Source organism: Vitis riparia, chromosome 15 (assembly GCF_004353265.1).
Source record: "Vitis riparia cultivar Riparia Gloire de Montpellier isolate 1030 chromosome 15, EGFV_Vit.rip_1.0, whole genome shotgun sequence".
NCBI lineage: Eukaryota > Viridiplantae > Streptophyta > Magnoliopsida > Vitales > Vitaceae > Vitis > Vitis riparia.
The window spans coordinates 14,500,310-14,515,383 of NC_048445.1; the positions used below are offsets into that span (position 1 = coordinate 14,500,310).

The window sequence follows — 15,074 nt, forward strand, 5'->3', positions numbered from 1 at the left end:
TCTAATGTCATTAATTATACAATGGAAGTGTATAGTTGATACAAGGACCTTGACATAGTGTGGACCCCGCATTTTGCTCGATGCGTTCCCACTCGATGGCGAAACTCGCTTTTTATTTTATTTAATGAAAATTTGATTTTTAGAAAAAAATACTTGGAGTTGCCACTTATTTTTGTTTTATTTTTTTAAGGGAAAAATCAAATAAGAAAGAAAACCCTAAGTGTGACTTTTGAAGGAAAAAAACGGGTCTGTAAAAAACCAAGTTTAGGTCTGGGGGTCAGGTTACTTATTGGGAATGTACGGTGGTGAGCCGTAGCACCCCTCTAAGCCCACATACGTACGGCCTCTACTAAACGAATTGAGGAAATTGTGGCAATTAATTAATTAATTATGGATACCAAGAAAAATAATCAATATACAAGTCATGGTGAGAACTAATATGCACAAAAACAATAATGAAATCTAATTACAAAAATGCACAAAATAAATAATAAGAGAATTATGCAAAATGATTTATTGAAATAAATAAATAAAATATATTAAAAAAAGTTTTAAAGAAATTTCAAAGGATTTTATTAAAAATGATTTTGAATTAACGATTTCCATTTATTTACTTATAAAAAGAAACAATTTATTTTTTCAATTTTAATTGTATTCAATTTAAAAAAAAAAAAACTATTTACACTTATTGTATCAAAAGAATTCATTACAAAATTTCAATTTGGGTACAAAAATTATTTTTCACTTGCTTTTACTAGAAAATAATGAATTTTTGCAATTTTATTTACAAAAGTATTTTGGTTCATTTTCATTTAAAAAAGTGATTTTTACAAATTATTTAAAATGACATAACTTTATTTGCAAAAGAAATTTTAATTAAAAGGAAAAAATAAAAATAAAATTAAAAATAAAAATATAAATAAATAAATCATCTATTTCTAAAAATGACTTTTAATCCAATTTTAATTAAGTAAAAGAATTTTTTTTTAAAAAAAAACATTTAAAAATTAATTTTTGGGACAACTTTATTTACAAAACAATATTTAGAAAATTTTTGTTAAAGAAAGAAATTTTTGGACAAATATTATTTAAAAACAAAATTTCAAATTCCATTAAAAACATTTCTTTTGGATTTTTCTAAATGCATTTTTTTGAATTTTTATAAATAAAAAATAAAATAAAATAAGATAAAAACTTTCTTTTATTAAAAATAATATTTTAAAATTGTTATTTTATTAAAACACATTTACTGACTTCTTCCTCTCATTTAAACAAAATTTCTAGTTTATTCGATGTTCAATTCTGTACACACTCAATAAATACATGTGAACAAATATTTCTACAAACTAATAAAAATAAAACCATATAAAAAGTGAGAAATAAAATATGTACCCAAATAAACTTACAATAAGTTCCACGTGTCACCAATTCGTACTCAGCCAACAAGATTGCAGAATGGGTCAATGCAAAAACAAGAATAACACAGATGTAAATATTCAGAGATGTATAAAATTCCAAACAAATATTCAAACCCAAATTCCAATTTCAAATTAGTCCCATAAATTTCGTCAATTAAAATGAGCCCAAATTACTATAGTTTTTTAACCTAGAACATCCAAATTAATAACCAAAAATACAAACACAATCAACCAAACCTAAAATGGGATAAATTAAAATAAATTCTACTAGACCTAAATTTAATATTTCATAATCTAAGCCTAGTTTAATATACACCACAATTGTCCCATGTCCGAATTAAACAATTCAAATTGGCCAAGCCCATATCAAATATTCAAATAATCCAACAAATTGCACCCACATTATGGGCCCCAAAATTCATATCAATTAACAAGCTCACATAAAAAAATACATAGTCAAGAGAAATAATATTCCAACCCCAATCCAATAGGCTCAAACAAATAACAACTTAACAATAGGCCCAAGTCCAAATAAACAATATGCAATTGATATAATCCAAATATCCTCAAATTAATCACCAAATACAATATGCCCACAAACCCAAATTAACAAATTTCAAATTAATTCACTAACAATAAATTAAATCGAATTACGTATTGATCTACCAACAACAAATTAACCTCAAATTTCATATTAATTCAACAATCCAAATTTCACAAACAACAATTACTATTGAAATAAAATAAAATAACAACAATAACAATAACAATAATAATAATAATAACAATAACAATAACAAGAACAATAACAATAATAATAATAACAATAACAATGACAATAATAATAATAATAATGGAAATGGGAAGGGGGTTGCCGACCGGCATCATACCACCATCGTGGAGCGAGAGAAAAAATGGAGAAAACAAAAATGAGGGAAGGAGAAGAGGAAATGGGAGGCTCGACCACCTAAAAAAAAATGGAAAAAAAAAAAAAGAAAAAACCAAAATCCAAAGGGAGAAATGAGAAGAGAGAGAAGAGGGAAGAGATGAGAGTGTGGGTGTGTGGTTGGCCGAGAAGGGAAGTGAAGTGTGGGGAGAGAGAAGGAAAAAAATGGAGAGAAAAAATAAATAAATAAAATCCATGAGGCCATGTGTGTCTTCGGGTGGAGAAAATAGAGTAGAAGAATGGAGGGGGGTGGCAGAGAAATGGTGGAAAAGAGGAAAAAGGAGAGAGAAGAGAAGAGGAAAAAATGGGGAGAAACACAAAAATGCGGGGAAAGGAAAATGAAGGGGGGTAGGTTGTGTGGGAAGAATGGGAAGAGAGAGAAGAAGAGGGTGAGGTGGTTGGGGAGTAGGAAAGAGAGAGGAGAGAGGAAAGAGAAAAGAAAAAAATAGATATAATAATAATAATAATAATAATAATAATAGTAATAATAATAAAAATAATAATAGTAATAATAATAATAAAATAAAAGTATTAGTAATGAAATAAAATAAAATGATATACAAAATAATAAAAGCTATTAAATGGTGAGTGGGTCAAAAAATATATGTAATTGGAATTTAAAATTGGGCTCAAAATTAATGTAAAGATAAAATTGGGACAAATTTTGGGGTCTACAAATATGCCCCTCTTCGGTAGAGTTCACGAGTAAAGTGAGTGTATACACGAACGAAACGAAGTGAACTTTGCCGAAGAACAAGAAAGACCGCCAAATTTGTCCTAGTATGACATGGGCTCTCTGGAATGATAAGGCTGGGGAAAAATGACTTTGAACACCAAAAGGGAGGAAAGATGGTGACTCTAGGTGCCTGAATGAGTATGCACAACAGCTCTGAACGCCAAAACTAAATGAAGAATATGACATTGAATGCCAAGTTGGACAATGGCTCTGAATGCCTAAAATTGGAAAAGATGGCTTTGAACGCTTATGAAAGAAAATTGTGGCTCTGAATGCCAAAGGAAGATCTGAAGGCCTACAATTCTAAACACCCATGAAAAAAAGTAGTGGCTCTGAACACCTAAAGGGTGAAAAATGGCTCTGGGTCATGAGCTTAAGGCTCTGAATGCTAAGAATGACTCTAGGTCGTGAATAAGAAGAATGACTCGAAGTCGTGAGCTCAAGGCTTTGAATGTTAAGCTGACTGATGGCTCTAAATGCCAAGCTGACTGCTCTAAATGTCGAACTAAAGATATGATGGCTCTAAATGCCAAGCTAACCAATGACTTTGAATGCTTGACCATGAACGACGGCTTTGAACGCTAAACTATGGAGAAATGGTGGCTCTGAACGCCAAACTAAGGATACGATGGCTCTAAAAGCCAAACTGTTGGGAAATGGTGTATGCCTGACTGTGAACAATGGATCTGAATGCCAAACTATGAACAATGACTCTAAATACCAAACTGCAGAGAGATAATGGCTCTGAAAGCCTAAATATGAACGATGGCTCTGAACGCCAAACTGTAGAAAGATCATGAAGGCTCTGAATGCCAAACTGTGAACAATGGCTCTGAACACCAAACTATGGAGAAATGATGGCTCTGAACGCCTGAATGTGGACGATGGCTTTGAACACTTGAACTATGGATAAATCATGGCGACTCTGAATGCCAAACTGTGAATGACGGCTTCGAATGCCAAACTGTGAGCAATGGACTCTAAATACCAAACTATGGAGAGATGATTGGGGAGTAGGAAAGAGAGACGAGAGAGAAAAGAAAAAAATAAAAAATAAAAATAAAATAGATATAATAATAATAATAATAATAATAGTAATAATAATAATAATAAAATAAAAGTATTAGTAATAAAATAAAATAAAATGATATACAAAATAATAAAAGCTATTAAATGGTGAGTGGGTTAAAAAATATATGTAATTGGAATTTAAAACTGGGCTCAAAATTAATGTAAAGATAAAATTGGGACAAATTTTGGGGTCTACACATAGTTATCAATAAAGTTGTGTAATCAAAATTTGCACGATGAATTGCTTATAATTAGAATATGCTAACTTCTAGGGTTGAAAATTTCATCGTAATATCGGATATTGAGAGGCATTGACACAATATTAGCTACCAAAAGTTTGTTAGGCAAAAAATTGACAAAAAATCGAGCATATTGTTGACATATCGAGGAAATGTTGATTAAAAACCGATAAATTGCCGATATTTTGGTGACGAAAAGTGGGTTGCAAACAACATGAAAAAATTGGTGATTTATCCATGATTATTTAAAAAAAAAATGGTGATAAATCGCTAATTTTTCAATAAATTGGCAAGAAATAGACATTTTTAAAAAAAAATTGCTAATCCATTTTTTTTAATATTTATCCATGTTTTTTTTAAATTGTCTTTTGTGTTTTTTTTTATAATTATTTTTTTTCTAATTTATCTTTTATTTTAAATTTATATTGCCCTTTTATTTTATATTATTTTTTTTTCTTCATATTTATCTCATTAATCTTATTTAAAAAAATTACTATTGTGAGTGTTTTAGTTAGGTTGGTAATTCTGAACAAAATACCTAAGTGCCTACTAGCTATGGTTTTCTAAATTTGTTGTTGGACTACTTGACTTATGAAGATCAAGACATTGGATTTGCTAAGAGGCTAAGGTAAGTGGTTGAGTTTGTGTTGAATGAATTTGAATTAAGACATTGGATTCAAGACATTGATTATCTTGAATCATTTTAAAAGGGTTAAGGAAGCATGGGAAAAATATTTTTGTTAAAAGTTTTATGTTACCTTGTTTCTAAATCAATCCAAATTATCTTTTCCTTGATCTTTTTCTATCCATTGGATTAAGGGTTTCATTTCCTTTTAATACAAAAATTTTCCATTTTTAGATGATAGAGAGCAACAACCAGTTCTTGTTAAGGTTGTTTGCCTTCCAAGAAAATTTCATACAAGTCTTCAAGTCAATCTTTTAATGGATTTTTTGGAAAAAAAAAAAAAAGGGTTGAGTTCTTTGACATTCATCTCTCAATCATTTGGGTTTCAATGAAAACCTATTTTCTTCTTGATGAGGTTTCAAGGAGAAGGATGAGATCAAGCTTGGGAAGGACTCCAAGCATGTTCTTGAAGATGAAGGAGTGGTGGTAAGGTGTGAAGGTGCTCATCAAGTAGTTTGTGGGGGATTGGAGATCTTGAACTAGGTAAATCCTTGTACACCTTGATTGTTCTTCATAGTGGAAAATTTTATTGGTTATAGACCCATGGTTTTTTTATCTCCTAAGAGGTTTTCCATGTAAATTTTGGTGTTGTCTCATTGTCTCTCATTCTCCTCTTCATTTCTTTTTCAGTTTATAGCTTTCTTTGATAATTTGGGCATGTAATACTTGGTTGAATGTTGAGGTGAAATAGACATGAGTTGTTTTTGGGTAATTTGAATGTTGTTTCTGAATATTGTTCATAGGTAGATTTGAGATATTACATTCTTGCTTTTAATCAGAAATTGATTTAAGGAATTATGTTGGGGAGTGTTAGAAGATATGCATGAGACTTGCATTTTAATCTTGCTGGGGAGTGTTGTTGCATTCATATTTGCATGTGATTGCTACTTTGTGTTAAAGTGTTTGTAAAGAAAATGAAAATTTGTAAAAATCTTAAGGTTAGATAACTTGTGTTGGGAAACCTTTTAAATTGGTTAATAACACCTATTCACCCCATCTCTAAGAGTGTTCTATCTTTGAGATCCACCTTTCAATTGGTATTAAAGCTGGTTTTTAAAGCAAAAATCATTTTTGATCCTTGAATCTCAATCACAGAACCTTATCAAAAGGGAGCTTCCATTGGGAGAACACCATTCTTAACTAGTGAAAATTATTCTCATTGAAAAGTGAGAATGCAATAGTTTCTCAAAATGCAAAGTGACAAAGTTTGGAATGCCATTGAATTTGGTTGGTCTCCACCTAAGGTGTTAGATAGAGAAGGTAGACCAACAAATGTTGTCAAGTGTAAGTTGGAATGGGACAGAGGTGAAAATGAAGCAAGTGAGAACAATATGAGAGCCATGTATTCCATCTTTAATGCCATTAGCACAGATGAATTTCATAGGATTGCTACATGTACTTTGGCTATGAAGGGCTTGGGATATCCTCCAAGTGACTCATGAAGGAACAAATGTTGTGAAGGTGTCCAAACTTCAAATATTAACCTTTAGGTTTGAGACCATTATGATGGAAGATCATGAGAACTTTGGAGAGTTTCATGCAAAATTGATGGACATTGTGAATTCTAGCTTTAATCTAGGTAAGCCCATCCCTACTCAAAAGTGGTTAGAAAGATTCTAAGATCTCTTTCGGAAAGATTTAAAGCAAAGGTCACCACCATTGAAAAGTCCAAGGATGTGGATTCCTTGAAAGTAGATGAACTTTTAGGTTTGCTCCAAACCTTTGAAATAACTCTTAGATCACCAAGGAAATCAAAGGACATTGCCTTGAATGCCATTAAAGAGAAGTCCTTAGGTTATGAAGGTGAGGGTGATGAGAAAATGTCGGATAGAGAAGTTGCAAGATTTACTAGAAAATTCAAGAAGTATATGAAGTTTAGGAAATATAAGAAGTCCAAGGAAAATGCTAAAAAATGGAACAATTCAATGGGAAAATCAAGTGAAAAAGGCAAAAAGAAAGACAAGTATGTTAAAAAAGAGTTTGAAGTTGAGTGCTTTAAATGTAGGGGAAGAGAGCGCTATGCCACTGAATGTCCCTCAAAGAGAAAAAGGAAAGAAGGCCATGCAAGTCACTTGGAGTGACATAGAATCATGTCAATCTAGTGAAAAAGAATTCAACGCGAGTGAGGTATGCACTAAATTTACAATTTTTATGACAAGTATCATTGAGGAACCACTCAAGAAAGAGGTTTTAAGTGAGTCTTATGAGTCAAGTAACACCAATGGTGATGAGATGAGTTTTGACTCTACATATGAGACTTTGTACAAAGAGTGCTTAAGTCTCAAACAGGAACAAGTTGACTGGAAGACTTCTAAAAAGAGTTTAATAAATGAGGTTAAGACTTTAAAAGGAGAAAATAAGTCTTTGCTTGATAAAATTGCCTTTCTTGAGAATGAACACTTTGACATGAAGAAAATGAGTGATGAATTGAAGAGTGAAAATCAAGTGTTTAAGAATGAGTTGAGTCTTAGGAAAGAAGAGTCACATCCTAGCTCTAAAAGACTTAGTGATTTGATCAATATAGGGAGGAAACCATTTAATAAAAGAGGCTTAGGTTTTGTTAATGAAACTACTACTCCAAGTAGTGTAAAACAATCTTTGTCAACCCTTGTGAAGGAGTCTACCTAATAAAACTCTTTCTAAATTGAAATTTCATTTCACTAAAATGGGACACACGATTGATAGATGTTATGCTAGGATGTTTGAGAGTTTCTAAAGAAAGTTGACCAACCTAATGAATGAATCATTTACCTTAACAAATAGGTTGCTAGAAGGTGGTAAGAGAGTACTGAAAAGGGATTCAAATGTCCCTCATCATAGTGGTTTCCAAGGAAGCACTTCCAATGGAATGACTAAAGTCACAAGTGTCAAACAAATATGGGTGAAAAAGAATGAAATTGATTGTCTTGTTGTTCACACTGCACTTAGAGTTAGTGAGTCACACTCATGGTACTTTGATAGTAGTTGTTCTCGTCATATGAAATGTAATAGATTATTCTTCACTAATTTCACTGAATTTGATGGAGGAAATGTGACATTTAGTGATGGTAATGTTGCTTGCATGAAAGACAAAGGCACAATTTGTGTTTTCGACATCCCTAACCTTGAATAGGTCTTGTATGTGGAAAAATTGAAAGCTTACTTGATTAACATTATTCAAATATGTGACAAGAAGTTCAATGTTCAATTGTCACAAAATTTATGTAAAGTGTTTGATTTGAATGGAAATTGTGTGATGATTGGATTGAGAACTTCAGATAATTGCTATGTTATTTGTCAAAATCCTTTTTTTTCTTCCCTTGTGAGTGGAAACTCAAAAATTGAATCAATTGATTTAAAGCATCGTAGGTTGGGTCATTTAAACTACCGTGACTTGATGAAGGTTGCTAACAATGAAGTCATCAAAGGGATTCCTAAGATGGGAAAACCCTTCAATCTTATTTGTAGTACTAGTCAAAATGGAAAACAAAATAGGAATACCCATAGGAGAGTTGATGAAATCTTAACCTCTAAACCTTTAAAACTCTTTTACATTGACATCATGAGACCAATGAGAATTGAGAGTTTAGGTGACAAGAAATATATTTTGGTGATGGTTGATGATTATTCTAGGTATGCATGGGTTGCATTCCTAAGATATAAGAGTAAGACATTCATAAATTTCAAGGACATTGATTTGAAAATTCAAAATGAAAAAAGGCATCCCATTGAAAGAATTAGGAGTGATAGGGGGGAGAATTTGATAATTTTGATTTGATAGAATTTTGTATCTTGAAAGATCATGAAAATATTGGTAAGTTTGAGTCCAAGAGTGAGGAAGGGATATTTCTAAGATACTCCTTCAAAAGTCGAGCATATAGAGTGTACATTTTGAGTTCAAAATGTATGGTGGAATCAATTAATGTGATTGTGGATGATCTGGGATCAAGGTCAAGAGAGTGTGATGAGGATATAATTGATGTGTCTAAAGATATTCAATTGATTGAAGAAAAATCTAAATATGAAAATTCATGTGAAGAGGAAGAAAAGAGAGAAGAGCAAGGAAAGAAAGGTGATAGAGAGAGAATTGAGCCATCAAAGAAAAATAAGTCCAATGTACTTAAGAACCATCCATTAAGCAATATGATTGGGAACTGATTCGTACTCAGTCGGGTATTTTAATAAAAAACATTTATAAATCCTATGACCTCATACTAGCGTAGCAAAACTACTATAGTATAGCAGCTCTAGGGTCGAACTCTGGGATGGGTTTTCATTCTACCAATGATATACTCAAGATTAGAAACCGAGTCTGATGAGTTCCTTTGTCAAAAACTTAAAGTTTAAAAGAAAATAAAATTTGCTTTGAAAGTGGTGTTTGAAACTAAACTAATATAAAACTAGATAAAAATGGAAGAAAGAAAGTCTCCCGGAGCTAAGGGTTGCTAGGATCAAGTTCAGAATGCAAAGTGGAAATTCTGGATTTTTCTTCTCGCATTGGGGACAACAACATAAAGGATGGTTGTTTCCCGACCCGGTATAGGTTTAACAATGAAGATTTAATCCATAAAAAGTCAATAGAAATGGTAGTCAAGTTCCATTAATGGCTTTAGACACTGTGGGTCTTCACCTTGAGTCACTTTCCAATGGCTCGTACATGATAATTAATGGACTGATATGGATCTAGCAATAAGCATCCACAGAGACCTGAAGCTTACCATGTATTGGCCATTCAAAGTGATTCTAAGGGGTTTAAAGCAAAACTTTAGATTTAAAAGCCATTTATGAACTCCAACTACCTGTATTTAATGCACGAGAGTTTTCCACTTTAGCATCTGGACTTTTCACCTAGCTTCCTTCACTCCAAGAAACCAAAAGTTGAGCCTCTCATCCTCTGGGAAAACATCCTCAGAGGTTGTTTGGCTTCCAGGAAAAAGAAAATAGTAGAGAGAAAAGGAAAACACAAGAGCCTTGTATTTTACTAAGTGTAAAACATAACATATCATATGGTCGAGAGATGATTTCCACCCCTCTTATAGTCTTTACAAAAGCAAAGCCTGTGATTGGCTAGTTACAAGGATAAGAAAGGAATTTACATAAAAAAATATATAAGAAAAGATCTCATGTGGAGTCGGAAAAAACAGAGGAGATTTCGCACTTGCATGGGTTGCTGTGCGAATATCGCACAAGGAGAAGGTGTTGTGCGAATTTCGCACAAGGGGAAGGTGTTGTGCGAATTTCACACAAGCTTGGGCTGTTGTGCAAATTTCGCACATGCTTGGAGTAGTTGTCTTTCGAATGCCATATCTTCCTCATTTCAGCTCCAAATCATACACGGTTTGAAGCGTTGGATTCCTGACTTCCTGAGATTTGAAATGGTATATAGCATATAGAAAATAAACTTCGGGAAATGCTCCAAAAGTGCGAAGGAAGACTGAAGCTGCTGTCCTCTATTTTCTTCACTCTCTTTTTGCTTCTCTTTGCTTCTCTCCTTTGCTTGGGTTGTCTTAATGATCCAAAAAGCTGTCAAAATACTAAAACTAGCCACAAATATGATTAGAGGTCATTGCTAGGTCCTTAACATGCCAATTGGAATAAGAATGGAGAACTACTACACAAAAGTGCTTAAAACATAATGAATTAAAGGCGCAAAATAACACTTTTTGGGTAGTAATCAGGAACTATGAGAATACCATAGTAACAAGGAGACAATCCAAGCTAAATGAGATATGTTTGTTATAACAAGAAGAATTGATCCATCAAAGAAAAATAAGTCCAAGGTACTTAAGAACCATCCATTGAGCAATGTGATTGGGAACTATGAGAATACCATAGTAACAAGGAGACAATCCAAGCTAAATGAGATAACTTATGTTTGTTATACCTCCCAAATTGAACTTAAAAATATTGAAGAAGCCTTGATGATGAAGCTTGGGTAGAGGCTCTTCATGAAGAGCTAAATCAACTTTTTGGAAATGAAGTTTGGGTCTTAGTACCTAGACAAAAAGATGTGAATGTCATTAGAACAAAATGGATTTTCAAAGATAAGATGGATGAAAATGGAGTGATTGTGAGAAATAAAACTAGGTTGGTTGCTCAAGGATTTAAGAAAATTGAGGGAATTGATTTTGATGAAATATTTGCTCCGGTTGCAATACTTGAATCCATTTGAATACTTTTGGTTATAACTTATGTATGGAAATTTAAATTGTTTCAAATGGATGTCAAGAGTGCTTTTCTTAATGGGATCCTCAATGAAGAAGTGTATGTGGAGCAACCCAAAGGTTTTCTAGATCCTAGGTACCCTAATAATGTCTATAGACTTAGAAAAACTGTTTATGGCTTAAAGAAAACTCAAAGAGCTTGGCATGAAAGACTCACATCCTATCTTTTTAAGAAAGGATTCATGAGAGAGAGAGCAAACCAATCATTGTTCATTAGAAGAAATGATGATGTGTTCCTGGTAGCACAAATCTATGTGGATGACATAGTTTTTGGATCTACCTCTAGTGAGTGTGCTTTGGATTTTGCTAAAAAGATGAAAAGTGAGTTTGAAATGAGCATGGTAAGGGAATTGACCTACTTTCTTAGCTTCCAAGTGAAACAACTCAAGAATGGGATTTTTTTTTTTTTATCCCAATCCAAGTATGCAAGGGAACTTGTCAAGAAGTTTAGGCTTGAGTCAGCCAAACACTTTAGGATACCAATGCCTACCAACTTAAAGCTAAGTAAGGATGAATTCGAAAAAGGGGTAAAGAACATAGCTTTTAGTTTGGTAGCCTCTTGTACCTCACAGCTAGTAAATTGGACATAACTTTTAGTGATGGAGCTTGTGCCAGGTGTCAAGCATGTCCTAAGGAATCCCATCTCATAACTCTTAAGCGCATCATCAGGTACATTGCTGGTACTTTAATGTTTTTGGTATCCTTTTGGCACTTATTTTGATGTAGCTTGCTACATTGATACTGATTGGGCTAGAAATGTGGATGATAGGCAAAACACTTCAGGTGGTTGTTTTTATATTGGAAATTGCTTGGTTGCTTGGATGAGTAAGAAACAAAACTCCATTTCACTCTCCATAGTTGAAACATAATACATTGTTGCCGATAGTTGTTGTTATCAACTTTTATGGATCAAGTAAATGTTGAGAGACTATGAAATAGATCAAGGAACCATGGATGTGTTTTATGACAACACTAGTACAATCAACATCTCCAAGAACCCTATTCTTCACTCTAGGACAAAACACATTGACATTAGATATCACTTCATTCGTGACTTAGTAGAAGATAAAGTTGTATCCTTGGAATATGTTTCAACAAAGGGTCAAATTGTTGATGTTCTCACTAAACCTTTGGATGTGTTTAAGTTTGAATCACTTAGAAGATCCATACTACAAGAAATAGGATTTTTTATGACGGTCCCCAACCGTCACCAAATCTTATACATCCGTGACCAAAACCTATTGTCATGGTTTTATGAAACCGTGATCGAGCGTCACAATATGAGGCGTAGCTAAAGGTATTGGTCACGGTTTCCTAAGTGATTATGACTATATGATTTCTTTTTTGTGACGGGCCATACAAAAAGTGTGACAAAAAAGTTAAGAATACTTTGCTATTTATTAAGTTGATTTAATCATGGTCAGGTAATAAACCGTGACTATATGTTTAACCTATGTCATGGTCAAATAATAAACCGTGACTAAATGTACACTTATAGTCACGGGTAAAGTTATTGACCGTGACTATATGTAAGCTTATGGTCATGGTCAAGTAAGTTACCATGACTAAATGTAAACTTATGGATATGTAAACTTATGGTCACTGTCAATGCCCAAACCGTGACTAAATGTAATCTTATGGTTACGGTCAATGCCCTAATCGTGACTAAATGTATCTCTATAGTCACGGTTAATAAAATGATTGTGACTAAATTTAATCTTATGGTCATGGTTAATGCCCTAACCGTGACTAAATGGATCGTATGGTCACGGTCAATTCATTTATCGTGACTAAATATAGGTATATGGTCACAGTAATTAAGTGACCATGACTAATCATTAATTCTATTATGACAAAATGTACACTTATGGTCACGACTATTAATGACCATGATTGAAATTAATCATATGATGGTTGCCCTATCCCTAAATTTTGGTGATGGTTCATTACTAATCGTGACTAAAAGTACACTTATGGTCACAATTTTTTAGTGGTCGTGACTAAAATTTGTTATATTTGGACATTGGTTTTTTATAAATTCAAATTTCTCAAACCTGTTATAAACCCAAACAAACCCATTTTAGACCTATATATGCAATTAAGCAATTAAAACAATTTCAATATATTACAATCAATTATCCCAAGCTAGTTAAAAACTTATATATATATATATATATATATATATATAAGTCATTAAATAAAAAAAACATAATATAACAAAAAAAAAAAAAACAAACAAAGAACAAAGAGATTCAAATTTAGTTTCACATTCTAACATAATATAACAAATCAACCAACCAAACATCACATAATAGTCATAGAAAGCAAAAAAAGTTAGAAGAATCTATCATATAAATAAGTAACATAATCTTAAAAAAAAGTTAAGAGAATCTATCATATAAAGATGTAGCAAAATCTTCAAACTCTTCTTTCACTTCTTCTCACGTCTTCCTTTGAACTTCTATCAACCTCTCTTCAAATGTTTCTTTCCACATGTGAGAGTTTCTCTTTCACATTTGAGAGTTCTTCAGTTGCAGTTGTAAACTTTTGTTCTGTAGCTATTAGCATCTCTTGGGCGTTTTCAAGTTATATTGAAAGAATAGCTCCTGATTGCCTTCTACTAGTAGAACCAAAGACTGAGGTAGGAGTAGGACCAAATCCATACCCTCGAACACGACCGTGACTCTCTGGACCCATGACTTGAGTATATATCTCATCTACATATGTAGATGCTACAAATGTAGATGATACAGATGTAGATGCTCCAGATGATGCAGAAGTAGAAGAAGATGTCCCTTCAGGTTAGGATAGTAATTGCTGAAATTGATCCTGAAATTATTTAAAAACAAAAAAAAAATATTTGTTAGACTTTTAAAATAATTTAGTATGTGGTTATGATTGAAATACAAGTATATAAAATTTATTTACTTCATTACCATAATCTCCTTAGAATGATCATCAACAAGTGTCCCATCTTTTCTTGTGTGTGTTAGGGCAAACATCTCAATTCTATTGGACTCACTCTGATCCTCCTTCTTTTGTGCCTATCCTTACAAGTAAAACAATTGAGTTATTTATGATGAATTATTTATGTACAAACAAATCATATTAATAATAAATTTCCAACCTGTTCATATCGAATTTGAGCATAATTTTTTTATCATGATGTATGCTTTATCACTTGCTTTGCCCTATTTGCCTTTTTTTTTTTTTTTTTTTTTTCAGAGATATCCTACATCAATTAAAAAATAGCAAGTCACCTATATAGGTAATAGTAACATAATAAAAGTTAGATACATGAAGTATTAGGTTAGATATAACTAATAAATATCATTTTATGTGAATATGAGTATCATAAGACACATTATCAAGAAAAGATCATTTTCTTTACCTTGGCCTCAGGTGTACCCAAAAGTGGATGAGCCACCTCCAATCATCATCTGATAAGTGTGGAGGTCGATGGCACAATCTCTCCTCATCTTTATTAGAAGGGTTATAATACTTGGCCTTCATTTTGTTTCTATAGCTTCTAAACAAATTTCCATAGCATTGAAGACAATGTAGCTCTTACATGTTTCTTCTAGTTCATATTTTTCCTGTATTGCATTAAAATGTCATGTATAAATAAGAGGTATCATTTTTAAACAGTAAAATTACAATTTAGATTGAATAGTAACTAGCATATACCAATACTAAGGCCCAAATATTTTCCTTCACATCTTCACTAACATGATTCCAATCTTGAACTTGGATGGGTACATTGTGTTGAGATCACA

General features: G+C 32.5%; 1 long non-coding RNA gene across 1 annotated transcript; it reads right to left on the reverse strand.

Moving 5' to 3' along the window:
- Positions 1–14,765: 14,765 nt before the first annotated feature.
- LOC117931840 lies at positions 14,766–15,074 on the reverse strand. The gene is made up of 3 exons (XR_004654105.1): positions 14,986–15,074; positions 14,870–14,894; positions 14,766–14,777 (listed from the first exon to the last, which is right to left on the reverse strand). It is a non-coding gene; the product is annotated as an uncharacterized LOC117931840 (long non-coding RNA).